A 13,635-nucleotide genomic window follows, 5' to 3' on the forward strand; every position below is an offset into this window, starting at 1 on the left:
CATTTCACCCTATACATCAATAACCCCATTGTGCCTAATTAAATTTTTCAACAGAAATATTTGATGCCCAATTACCTCATCTGACCAGCCACATAAAACAGTATCCTTCATATTGTTTATGAAAATGGATCTCATGTAAGGCTCACAAATTTGCCATTCTAAGTCATTAAAAAATCTACATCACTTGAGATAAAGAGTTTTTTTAGAAAATTAGTACTTTACCTGCCTTTATACTATATTATTCCAGTAGTCAGGATCACTTATTTTTTTTTTTTTATGAAGCTTCATATATGCCATACAATGTAAGTGAAGCTTTCCGATGCAATTTGGATTGGCACAGAAATAAAATTATTTGCATTCACCTAAAAAAATGTGATTTATTACATTTTTATTTATAGAATTGAATGGCCTTCAAATCCTTTGAATTTTAAATAACCTCAATGGCTAGATTATTAATTTATGAAAGCTCTTACCCCTCAAGAACAATTTGACAAATTTGCTCTAATGGTCCACAGAATTATAAAACAAATAAAAACATATTTTCTTCTGAATTACACGTTCAACTATAAATTTGGGACAATTTCCTTTACTGCTATTTCTACATGTTTTTCATAGTCTCCAAACCAGAAAAATATTTAAGGGAAAAGAAGCAAAACAAGAATAATTTGGATCTAAAAATCTCATCACTAAATTATAGAATAAGAAAACTCTAACTTTTATTCAATGTGCTCCAGAAAACTCTGACTTTTTATTCAATTATGCCCCAGAAATATCAATCTCCTTAATGTGAAAAAGGACCTAGAATATGATCTTTAATTTCATTTTATCTGTACGTTATATATTTGCCTGAATAGGTTAGAACATTAGTGTTATTTTAATTGTTTTGTCAGTTGATTGTTAGACAAAAATGAATATTTAAAAGATAAAGGAGTTGTGGATACTTTAACAGAGCCAATTTGAGAATTTTTTAATTTGTTCTTTAGAGTTTTAAAATAGTTAAGTAATCTAGAGCATCAGTTTAATGTAGAAAACAGTCTTTATTTTGTTCACTGATTCATCCAAGGCACTTAGAAGGGTGCCTGTAAAATTATAATCAATCGACAAATATTTTTACCATACTAAGCAAAATTTGCAGAAAATCATCATTCTTCCCCCTTATTCTTGGACACCGATGTTTCAAAGTTTATTCATTCTATTCAAACAAATAAATAAAATGTACTCTTATTTAAAATCATAATAAAATCTAATAGATGTTTGGAATAGTTGTTTTTGGATTTTTTCTAACTTTTACTTTTAATATGACATATCAGAGATTGAAAATATAATATTTACAATATACATTCCATATTTCATTCAGATTACTTCCCAATTTTAAGTTCTAGCTATTGTCATAAACAGCAATAGGTTTACAAAAGAAAGAATTTTCTAAAATTAAAATTTCAAAAGATAAAGTTCTTTAAATTTTACCTTTATAAAAACAACATACTTGAACTTTGTATTTAGCTCTCCTTGAATATAGAAGAGATTTTGCTTCTAGCTCAGGTTTACAGCAGCCATTTATTTCCCCTGATGCCAGGAAAATAGGAGATCTGATTCTTTAGTGAATATTGCTTCTCCAAACAAAATAACACTTAATGTAAGGCATCTGGTTCCTTCATGTTTTGTTCTGTTTCAGAATAAAGATATTACAACTTGAGAATAAACCTCAAATTAAAAACTAAAATGGATATGCTTAAAAATTATACCCCTTTTGATCCACTGATATTTAATGCAGAAACTGTATATGGTATTACATAAGCCCAAAGTTTATTCATATTAGTATTTATAATATAATTCTATTGCTCCAGTGGAATTCTAGATAAAAGAGAGTGGGTGCATATTTTATTATTACTTTTTAAAAAACACTTTATTGATGAGGGAGCAAGATGGTGGACCAGAGACACTACTAGCCAGAGCATCTCTGTTAAGAAGGAGTTTTAAATGAAAGAGAAAACACAGACAGACAAACATAGATCACATAAGTGTCTGAAGGAAGGGTGCATGAATCTATAGGAGATTCCACAGGAAGAGGTGGTAGAGCAGAACGAGAAGGAGAAAAGCATTGGTGGAGATTAAGCCCTGAGAGGCTTAGAAACCAGAGAGAAGAGTAGGTGGAATGGTTAACTTCCCCCTCCCTCGCATCTGGGAGTGTTTGTGGGCTCCCAAGATGCTGGAGAGACCTTCTGCCAACACAAGCACACAGACTGTTGCCACTAGTGAGCTGGGAGCTTCTTACAGACAGGGCACCAGGCTCTCAGCTCCCCCGGGGTGCCTCCTACCCCACAGACCCCAGCCAGATGGCAGGCACCATATTGGTTGTCTACCCACTGGGTGCCTTTGTCCTCCCCAGGGGGCCTCAACACCTCAGGTTTTATCTTGCTCATCCCTACACAGACATTTCCCAACTCCAGCATAGGGTGCAGGAGTCACAGGGGTCCAGTGGGTCCTGGGTGACCTGTGTGACTCCAGAGCTTGGTCATTCTGGGAAGACTGATGAGAAGAATCAGCAGAAGAACTCCAGAAGTATGAAGAATCAAAGTGAAAGAACAATCCCTTTTGGGCACTTCCTTTTGGGAACACCAGCTCTCTAACAAGGGATACCAAGCAAAATCAGAATACTGAAATGACAGATGAAGAATTTAAAACATGGATTGTAAGGAAGCACAATGAACTGCAAGATAAAATGGAAACCCAGCATAAAGAAATCACAAAAACAATGCAGGAGATGAATAACAAATTCACTAAAGAAATTGATATATTAGAGAAAAATCAAACAGAACTTCTGGAAATGAAAAATTCATGCAAGGAATTACAAAACACAGTGAAAATCCTTAATAATAGGTTAGATCAGGCAGAAAAAAGAATCTCAGAGCTTGAAGACAACACCTTTGAATTGAACAAGTCAGTCACAGAGATAGAGCAGGGAAACAAGAAGAATGAGCAAAGCCTACAAGAAATATGGGATTATATAAAGAGGCCTAACATAAGAATCATAGGCATCCCTGAGAGTGATGAAGAAATACACAAGGGTTAGATAATTTATTTGAGGGAATAATCGGGGAAAATTTCCCTGGCCTTGCAATCTAGATATCTAGGTACAAGAAGCTCAAAGGACTCTTGGGAGATTCATCACAAAGAGTCAAACACCACAATACATAGTCATCAGACTGGCCAAAATAAACATGAAAAAGTGCTCCTACAAGGTGTAAGGCAAAAGCAGTAGGTAACTTACAAAGGAAAACCTATCAGACTAGCTGTAGACTTCTCAACTGAGACTTTATAAACCAGAATGGATTGGGGCCCCATTCTCAGTCTTCTCAAACAGAATAATGCCCAGCCTAGAATTTTCTATCCTGCAAAACTAGGTTTCGGATATGAGGGGGCACTAAAGTCTTTCTCAGACAAGCAAACACTGAGGAAATTTGTCAAGACAAGACCTACCCTACAGGAAGTACTCAGAACTGCTCTATACATGGATCAGCACAATAGACATTCACTAGTATAAAATTACCCAAAAGTTAAAGGTCAAAGGCGAGATACCACAATGGCTCAAGAGAGAAAACAAATCAACAAAGTTCTACTCAACAAGATGGACAAAAATACACCCCACCGATCAATTCTTTCAATAAATGTGAATGGCTTGAACTTCTCACTGAAGAGACATAAGCTGGCTGAATGGATAAATAAATACAAGCCAACTATCTGCTGTCTTCAGGAAACACATCTAATCCACAAGGACTCATTCAGACTCAAAGTGAAGAAGGGATGGAATGCAATAGCAAGCAGCAAATTATCACTCTCTGCTGATGATATGATCTTATATCTAGAAAACCCCAAAGATCCTGCCAAGAGACTACTGGAATTGATAAACAAATTCAGCAAAGTCTCAGGTTACAAAATCAATGTACACAAATCAGTAGCATTCATATACGCCAACAACAGTCAAACGAAGAACCAAATCAAAGATGCAATACCTTTCACAATAGTAACAAAGAAAATAAAATACCTAGGAATATATTTAGTTAGGGAAGTGAAAGACCTCTACAGGGAGAATTATGAAACACTGAAGAAGGAAATAGCATAGGATGTAAACAGGTGGAAAATCATAACCATGTTCATGGATCGGCAGAATCAACATTGTTAAAATGTCTATACTACACAAAGTAATCTACAGATTCAATGCAATCCATATAAGAGTACCATCATTTTTCACAGATCAAAAAAAAAATAATGTTATGCTTCACATGGAACCAGAAAAGATATATATCGCTAAGACTTACTCATCTTTTGTAACCAAACTTTGTACATTCAGTCTAATATCTCCCTGTTTTGCCCTCCCCCTGCCCCTAGCAGCCACTATGCCACTCTGCTTCTGTGAGTTTGACTATTTTAGATTCCTCATATAAGCAGTATCATGTAGTATTTGTGCTTCTGTGTTTCATTTGTTTCATTTACCATAATGTCCTCTAGGTTCATTCATGTCGCCCTGAATGACAAGATTTCCTTTTTTTTATAAAGCTGAATAATATTCATGTGTGGGGGAGTGTGTTACATTTTCTTTATCCTTTCATCCATCAATGGACATTTAGGTTACTGCCCTATCTTGGCTATTGTGGGTAATGCTGCAATGAACATGGGAGTGCAAATATCTTTCTGACATCTTGATTTCAATTCCTTTGGATACATATACCCAGAAGTGGTAGTGCTCGATGATATTTTAGTTATTTTTATTTTGTTTGAGGAAACTACATAGTGTTTTCCATAATAGCTGCAGCAATTTACATTCTGACCAACAGTGTATAATGGTTCCCTTTTCTTCACCCCCTTGCCAAAACTTTTTTTTGTGTGTGTGCTTTTTTAGTAATATCATAATAGATGTGAGGTGATATCTCATTGTGTTTTTGATTTGCATTTCCCTGATGATTAGTGATTTTGAGTACTTTTTCATATATCTGTTGGCCATTTGTATTTATTCTTTGGAGACATGTCTATTCAGTTCTTTTGCCCACTTTTTAGTTGGCTCATTTATTTCTTTTGTTATTGAGTTGTAGGAGTTCCTTACATATATTGAATATTAACCCTTTAATTTAGTAATGTAAAGGCAGAAGCTCCATAAACTATTCCATTCCTTAAAATATTCTATTCCTCAACTAGCAACAAGGTTTTTCTTTTAGAGTTGAGGATTTTTTTTTAATGGTTTGTATATGTAAATATGCTGGGAAATGTGCTAAAGAAATGTATTTCATGTAGGTTTACATGAAATATTCTTCTACATATACAAATACAAATATTGTAGAAGTTCATTTATCTTCTGTGTGATTTCTTTGCATTATCAATATGATCACTGTTACCATCTGTTAATCAAATTGATATTGTTCAAAAATGAAATGTATATACTTTGGTCAGTTATATGGTATTTTTAAAGCTATATGATATTTTAAGCCAGTTTTTTTGACTTTTGTTATTTTTTTGTTGTCCTTCTCTCTTGACAAAGTTATTTAATGCTGAGATTAATTTTAATTTATATACCTATAGACCCTCAAACAAATAAATGTTCTCTTCCTAATTCTACTTCATATTTTGTCAGTTTATTTTTTCTGGGGAAAAAAAACAAGTTTTGTTAATAATTTTGAAAATATATATTATCTGTTTTTTGGTCTTCCAATGAAAAGAATTGAGTTAATCATTCTCAGCAATTCATAGATCTTTTTTATTTTATTTAATTTTATTTTGCATATTTATCAGTTTCTAAATACCCATATCTGTTTTCCCCATAGACAATTATTCTCAAATATTTAAATTGGGCCTGAAAAATATTATATACATAGAAAAGACATGACATTGTCTTGTGTGTATTTGTTTTAAGCTATGTTATACATCTCATTTTTGCATTTTTCTTTTGACTAATGTTTTTAAGATCCACTGATGTTGTTGTATGATATCCTGTTTATTACTTCTACTGCTTTATAGTAACCCATATTTTACTTTTTCTTTGGCCTAGGAATGCAACCCTAGATTGTGTCCATGTCTCTGACACCAAAATTAATATTCCAATGAAAATCTTTATGCTTGTCCCTCATGATGTACCTGTGTGAGATATTCTTAGGGCTCTATAACTGGGTGTGATTGCATAGTACATACATACTTACTTTTGCTAGGTAGGACACGATTGTCCTGTGGAATGACTGTAATCATTTCTACTCCTACTAGAAACGTAGGCTCTAAAAACTTCACCATGCTTGGTCATAATATGACTTGTTAAGTTTAACAATAAAGGGGCATTTCATTATCATTTTAATTTGTACTTTTTTGATAAGGTTGTAAGAATAGCTTTATATACTTATTACTCATTCATGTTTCTCTTTCTAGGAGTTCCCTATTTTGCCCATTTTTCAATAGACGTTCCTGGGTGTTGTATGTGTGTGCGAGTGTGTGGGTATTTGTATATTTCCTTGAAAATTAAATTTTAGAATTGAACATGACTATTTCAAGGAATAATCCATTTGTTAGACTTTGGATAAGGTGTCATTACTTAAACTGAAATCTTTAATTTTATGAAAATTCATCATAAATTTTCATTATTATTGTCAACTACATTTTTCTTTTGTTAGTTTAGAATTACCTCTTTGAAATTAAGTTTTTAATTCATTTGGAATTCAATAGTGGTCAAACTATTTTCTCCACAAAATGAGTCAATTTTCTCAACTTCATTTCCTATTAACCAGTTCATTTATTTTCCAAGAACCAGGCAGTAAATGATTAAACTTCTCTTTCTTTTCTTTTTTTTTTTTTTATTGTTTCCTATTTCATTGATCTCTTGCTTATCTTCTTTTTTATCTGGGTTTACTCTATCTTTCTGTCAGTGTTTTATTAATAATAATTTCTTGAATGCTTGTCTCACATTTTTTCTTTCTGCTCTTTCTTGCCCTATGCTTAATGTACTTAAAAATATAAATCTTTCTCAAAGTAGAGTTTTATGTGTCTTTCATATAGTGTTTTCATTTTCATGCAGTTCTATGTGTTTTCTAATTTGTCATATAATATCCTGTTTCACAGAATAGTAGTATACTTTTTAGGTTTCAGATGTATTAGACTTTAAGCAATTTTCTTTTTATCAATTTCATTTCATTGTATTATGTTCAAAGAAGATAGTTTTTTCTATTTTTAGTCTTTGAACTGATAAAGTTCCCTTTGAGGCCTAAAATGTGATTTATTTCTATGATTGGGTTTAAAAAGAATATAAATTTATATACTCATTCTAGTTCATATATTCTTGATTCACTGTTTCTTTTACCAGAATATAATATTTCCATTTGTCTCTTATGAAGTTTTTAAAGTCATCAAAAACTCATTTATCAGTTATTAAAATTGCCAATCCCGCTTCCTTTTAATTTATAGTTGCCTGGACTACCTTTTTGTTGTGCCTTTATATTCAAACTGTAGTTATTTGTTTCTTTCAAGTGGGTTTCAGACTTTTAATTGTTTTATGAAGAATTTTCCACGTTGATGATTATTCTATCGAGACTTATTTTTGTTATCTTATATTTTCTATCTGTTACTCTCTTTAGTTATTTTACCTTCTTTTATGCCTTCTATTAGATATATAATCTTCTGATTTGAAAGTTACAATTTTATTTATCTAGCGATTACTCTTAACTTTCTTTAAATTACTTAGGCTTATATGTATTTTTTGTTCCTATAAATTTCTTCAGCCTGATAATATCCATATCTTCCTCCAAAACAAAGAGATGACTTAGCACATTTTAAAATTTCCTCTAGTTTCCTCCAAAGCCTCCAACACCCCACCTCCTCATCATATTGTCATAATCTAGCTCTGAATTCTTTCAAAAGAAAAGTAGTTATGTAGACAGATAGATGATAGATAGATGAATAGACACATAGATGGATATACAGAATATCAATCAATAAATAGGTAGATATATTTAATCCTTACATTTTAATCATTTACTCAGTTACTTTTAATGCCATATGCAATATTCCTGAATTCATTTTCTCATGTGTGTGTGTGTGTGTGTGTGTGAGTGTGAGTACTTCCTCCAAGAATATTAAAATTATGAAAGAAAGTCTTTGTATGATAAACTCTTTGACTCCTTACAATTAAGAATATTTGTAATTTCACTTTCATATTTAAATTATAGGTGAGCTGCACAGCTAATATTGGTTTGAAATGCCTTTTCTTCAAAATGTTAAAATTATTTCATTATTTTCTTCATTCAAACATATTAATGACAAATCAAATGTTATTCTGATTATTCTTCATTTGTAGATGAGCTGTTCTTCCTCTCTAGGAGTTTTAGTAGATTTTTTTCCCCCATCTTTTAGTTTGGAATTCTCTGGGCCATTTCAGTCTGAGATATTTAATTTATCTTTATTTTTGAGACAGCCTAGTCATTACTTATGCAAATATTTTTATCTCTCAGTTTTTTTTTCTCCCACAGGGACTCCCACAAATGCTGAAAATTCTACTTTTATTTTTGAAATCTCTTATTTTTTACTTATATTTTCCATTTCCTTAATGCTTTTGATACCAGCTAGGAAATTTACTAAAACTTCATCTTCCAACCTATTAATTTTTGGTGCTATTCACTTTTCTATACAGAAACGTTGCTTAGAACATTCTATGTCTCCATTCTACCTTTAACACTTGTCCTACCCAGATTCTTTTATGGATGGGTATGTGCCTGAGACACAAGGTAGAGGCAGGACTACAAGAATTGCAGTAGAGGTCAGGCACTTCCCTAGATTCATGCCTGCCTGGGAATCATTTCAGGCTTCGGTCTTTACCAGAAGCTCCTTCCACGGTGATTGTCATCTAGCCCTCAGGTGTGGATGGAGAAGACTTGAAGGAAGAGGGACAATCAGGAACTGATGGGTTTGCTTGAATCTCTTTTTATATTTTTACTATTTGGCAAGGCTTGATCTCTATCCTGTGGCTGTCCCTTCATCACTGGCCAGTGCCAATTGGCGCTGCTGGTTTCTGCCTCTCATTTGCAAAGGAGCAAGCAGGGATCTTCCCAGAAGAAGAAAATGACTGTCTAGTAAAAGCTTTCTTTTTCAGCAGGACTTCCATCCATGGCCTCTTTGGTTGTCAATTTCTCCAACCACCAATGCCCAAACAGCTTCTGTGTTTACAGATGTTTCAAACTGTCTGTATAAGGTATAAGACCCAGCAGTTTTCCTCTTTGCATCTGTGGTATCCCTGACATTGGGACTGGGAAAAGGAGATGACAGACTATGTTTTTCACCCTCATTTTAGAGGCCAAAGTTAAATTTAACTTCTCTGAGTCTCTTTTTCTCTTCATTCACTTTTATCAACTCTCTGTAAAAGAAGCAAGGTAAGTTTACAGACTTCAAATTATGTTTTGAAATAACTGTTCTTTCTCTAAAAATTTTAAGAGAAGCAGCAGCAATATTGCCTGGGCTGAGGCTCGGGCATGTGTTGAAGGTCAGAAGGAATATTGCATGCATCATTAAGTAATTGTTTAGTGTTTTAAAATGTCAGTGGATATTCTGATGAGAGAATGGTGAAGATCATGAATGGAGTGAGGTTCAGAGAAAGAATAATTTTCAGGGATGGTTTTGCATATATAACTGGTAGAAAATATTTAAAAGTATTTTGCTGCATTCAAATGCCCTAATTTTATGTGAATCCTGTCTATTAACATGACTCATATTTACGTTTTGCCTACTATAAGCCAAGCATTGCAACATGCTTCTGCTTCTCATTTAGGAAAGTGTTTTCATATACATTGTCCTGTTTGATTCTTCAGCCTCACAAAATATAAAATCCCTTACCCAAAGACCCAGGCCTTCTGCTTCCAGGAGCTTAAAGCTCTTCCCAGACTATAGCTGTTTTTCTCAGAGCAGAGTTAATCCTGAATATAACTAGCGATGTACGTTAACTATCTTCCTCATTACTCCCAGTGCCCTTGTTCTGATTCTCAGCTGCCCAAGGATCCCTTTTGAGTACAACTTCCATGGAAATGCCATGTTCACAAATTCTGACATTCACAGTCTTATGAAACCTTACCTCTCTTCCATTCCCACTGTCTTACTGGGTGACTGCCCACGTAATTGGATTTGAAGAGTTTTTAATAGACAATGAATTCATTTGCCTCTCCTCTCAAAGGGTATTTAGATAATTATCAGTAACCTCCAGTGCCTTAACTCAAGGGGATGAATAATGTATTTTCTGGCCCTGTGGCAGGGCTAGGGGAGAAATGTTTTTTTAATCATAGTGTGTGGGAGTGGCCAGAATTGGGCTTGACTGAGCTGAATCACACTGTGTAGGCAGCTCTGCCCACACTGCCCACACAACTGGTTAGCACTCTCTCTGAGTAATCAACCTAAAGTTATAGGTATTTAGAGACTTCAAGACTCAATTTAAAAAGATAAACAAATGTCAATGCTTTTAGGATCATTGAAAACCATGTAAATTTATGCATGTGTTATTTATTTACATATGTCACTTATAAATCACATTATGAAATTTAATTTTCCCTAGGAGTATTTTAAAGACATACTAGTATTCTGATTTATTATACATTGTGTATTCATGTTACATGAAAAAAATAGGTTAACTAATTAGATCAACTAAGGTCATGATTTTGAGTTTCTTTTAATGAAGTTCTTAATTCTGGCCTTAAATGCATCATATTATCTAGACCCCAGCTCATGCCCCCCTTTCTTCCTCTTGCTTACCCAGTGCCAGCCATACTGGATCCTTAATGCTCTTTGATTGTACCAGTTATATTTGGCATTTCTGTGCCCTCAAGCTGAAACACTCTTGCCCCAGATTTCTTCCAGAGCCAGGCCTCTCTTAACCATCCTATATACCATGGCACTCATACTATCCACTGCCTATCCTCACATCACTAACTAGTTTGTATCCCTTATCGCCATATGACATAGACAGCATTTATATACGTATTTTGTGTCTTTTCCCATTACAGTGTAAATTCTATGACAGGAAGGGCTTTGTTGAGTTTATTGAACATGCTTAGGAAAATGATTGGCAACTCAATTATTTGTTAATGAATAAAACAATAAAGAATTTGTGTAGCATGTATGTAGGTACAAGGGAGCCATATAATTCTGAAATAATATCATAGCAATGAAAATAGCAAAATGTTTATGAAAATGCCATAAAGTACATGATGTCTTATATAAATAAAGGACATTACTAAAATTTTTTTCTGGCTTCTGACACTTTGTGTTGTTTCTAATTATGGCTTTTAGTAGTCCAAGGTTGTGAAGGACTGACTTTTTTAATCATCTGAATCATGTTTATTTGAAAATATTTAGAGATAAAACATGCCAATAAAATAAACAAATATCTAAGTACATATGTGTAGGTTTCTAGATATTTCTTTCCTTCTTCGCTATCAATTAAAGATCAGTAATTGATTATATTTTGTGGGTGAAATTTTAGGTTATCAGAGTCATTATTAGAAACATATAATAAATCTGGGTGGCAAATGTGGCTTTTAATTTCATCCCATAGGCCAGGCGTGGTGGCTCAATGCCTATAATCTCAGCACTGAGCTCTCAGGCTGAGGTGGGATCCTTGCTTGAGGTCAGAAGTTAGAGACCAGGCTGAGTAACATAGCAAGATGCCATTTCTATAAAAATTTTAAAATAAAAAAGATAATAATTTTATCCCATAAATCAGATGCAAAAAGTATCATGTGACTATATTTTGGCAATCAGATTAAATGTAATTCCATTCCTTTCTTTGCCATTGTGACAAGATAGTCAACTATAGTCATTATTGAAACAATCCTCCCTTTTGTCCCTAAGATTCTATGAAGATTCCAGGGTCTTTTGCAGTTCAGAAAATGAAGAGTTGCTTGCCTTTTGTTCTCACTGATGGCTGCAGACATGCTTGTATTTCAAGTTGACGTTTTTCCTTGGAAGAGGCAACATTTCAAGTACAACAGAAGATATCTATAGTCTGTCTGACCCAACGTCTATTTCCAACCCTATTCTCTTTTTCCTTCCTCAAATACAAGAGACTATAAACACTAGACTCAATTTACCAGCCTCTGTGGGTGCTTGGGTTAACCATGTGATACAGTCTGGGCAATGAGTTAAAAGATAAATTCACTGATATTTCTCTTTTCACCCTGGCTACTTTCCCATTCTGTTTCCTAGAACAGCGATGTGAGGCTGGAGGTACAGATGCCATATGTAAAGCAAGAGGATAAAATCTAACATGCTATGGTTGGTAGAATAGGGAAATAGCAATAGCCATGTCCAACATTGCTCAATGGCTGAGACAATGCCAAGAAGCTATGGACTAAATCTTCAGTCAGAAATATAAACACCTATCTGAGAAATTTTTAAAATTCTGTCTTGAAGCTTAACACATCTCTAATTGAAACACGCACCTTGGTTAAGGGAATCTTTGGCTAACATGATATCCCTGCTGCCAAGGGTCCCACCTCACTAGGTATATCATGCATTTTCCATAGTTAGACTGTCTTTCTAGGCTATTGTGATGAAGTTAGTACTGTTTTCTGTTGCCTTAGTTCATTAGGGCTGCTATAACAAAATATCATAAACAGTTCCAGAGGCTGGGAAATCCAAGTTCAAGGCACCAGCAGATTTGGTGTCTGGTAAAGACTGCTTTTTGGTTCATAGATGGCACCTTCTAACTGTGTGCCTCTTGTGGTGGGACAAGGCAACTATCTGGGGCCTCTTTTATAAGGGATTATTCATAAGGATTCTGCCCTCATAATTTAGTCACCCCCAAAGACCCCACTTCCTAGTACCCATCATAGCAGTGACTAGATTTCAACATGTGAATTTTGGGGGGACACAAAGACTTAGGCCATAGCACTTTTTTTTTCTGGTAATCCTCCAAAAGCCTGTCTCCTCCCAGTCTTAAGAAGGTAGATCCAGAGTGGGTAGATCCAGCCTGCACCCTCTAAACATTTTGTTTATACTTTGCCCCTTTGGAAAGATTAAATATATTCACTAAAAATGGTCCTTTAAACTTCTAAATTGGGATCTCTTCTTAAGGGTAAGATTGAAGAAAGAATAAAGTAGGAAATGCTGATGCTGATACTAGATATGTTATTCATATTAATTTATCCAGTTATACTATTATAAACTATCATCTCTGGGGTATATAATTTAGTCATCCAAAAGACCAATTTTAAATTCCAGCGTCTGTCTCAGTCAATCAACTGAATGATAGACATACCCAATACATTATTGATTAAGATGGAGAAGGATAAATTCTCATGTTTTAAACTTTAAACCCTAAAATAAAAGACAAATCATGAATACAACTAAAATTTCATTTGAAAACAGATTTTATCACTAGGGATAAAAGAAAATGAAAGTTCCATTTCACATCTATGTTAGCCACTTCAAATCTCCTTTAACCCAGAGATTTAAAGCACGATTTAAAAACCTTTCACTTTGTTCAGAAATAAGCGGAATTTTTTTGTAAAAATATTAAAAATATAACCTTATTTTTTTCTGGCTGAAGAGATATATGCTGTCATTTCTTCCATGTTAAGGGGAAAAAAAATCACTTAACTCCACTTCTCCCTTCTGCAATTGCTC

This window comes from Eulemur rufifrons, chromosome 16 (genome assembly GCF_041146395.1).
Source record: "Eulemur rufifrons isolate Redbay chromosome 16, OSU_ERuf_1, whole genome shotgun sequence".
Lineage (NCBI taxonomy): Eukaryota > Metazoa > Chordata > Mammalia > Primates > Lemuridae > Eulemur > Eulemur rufifrons.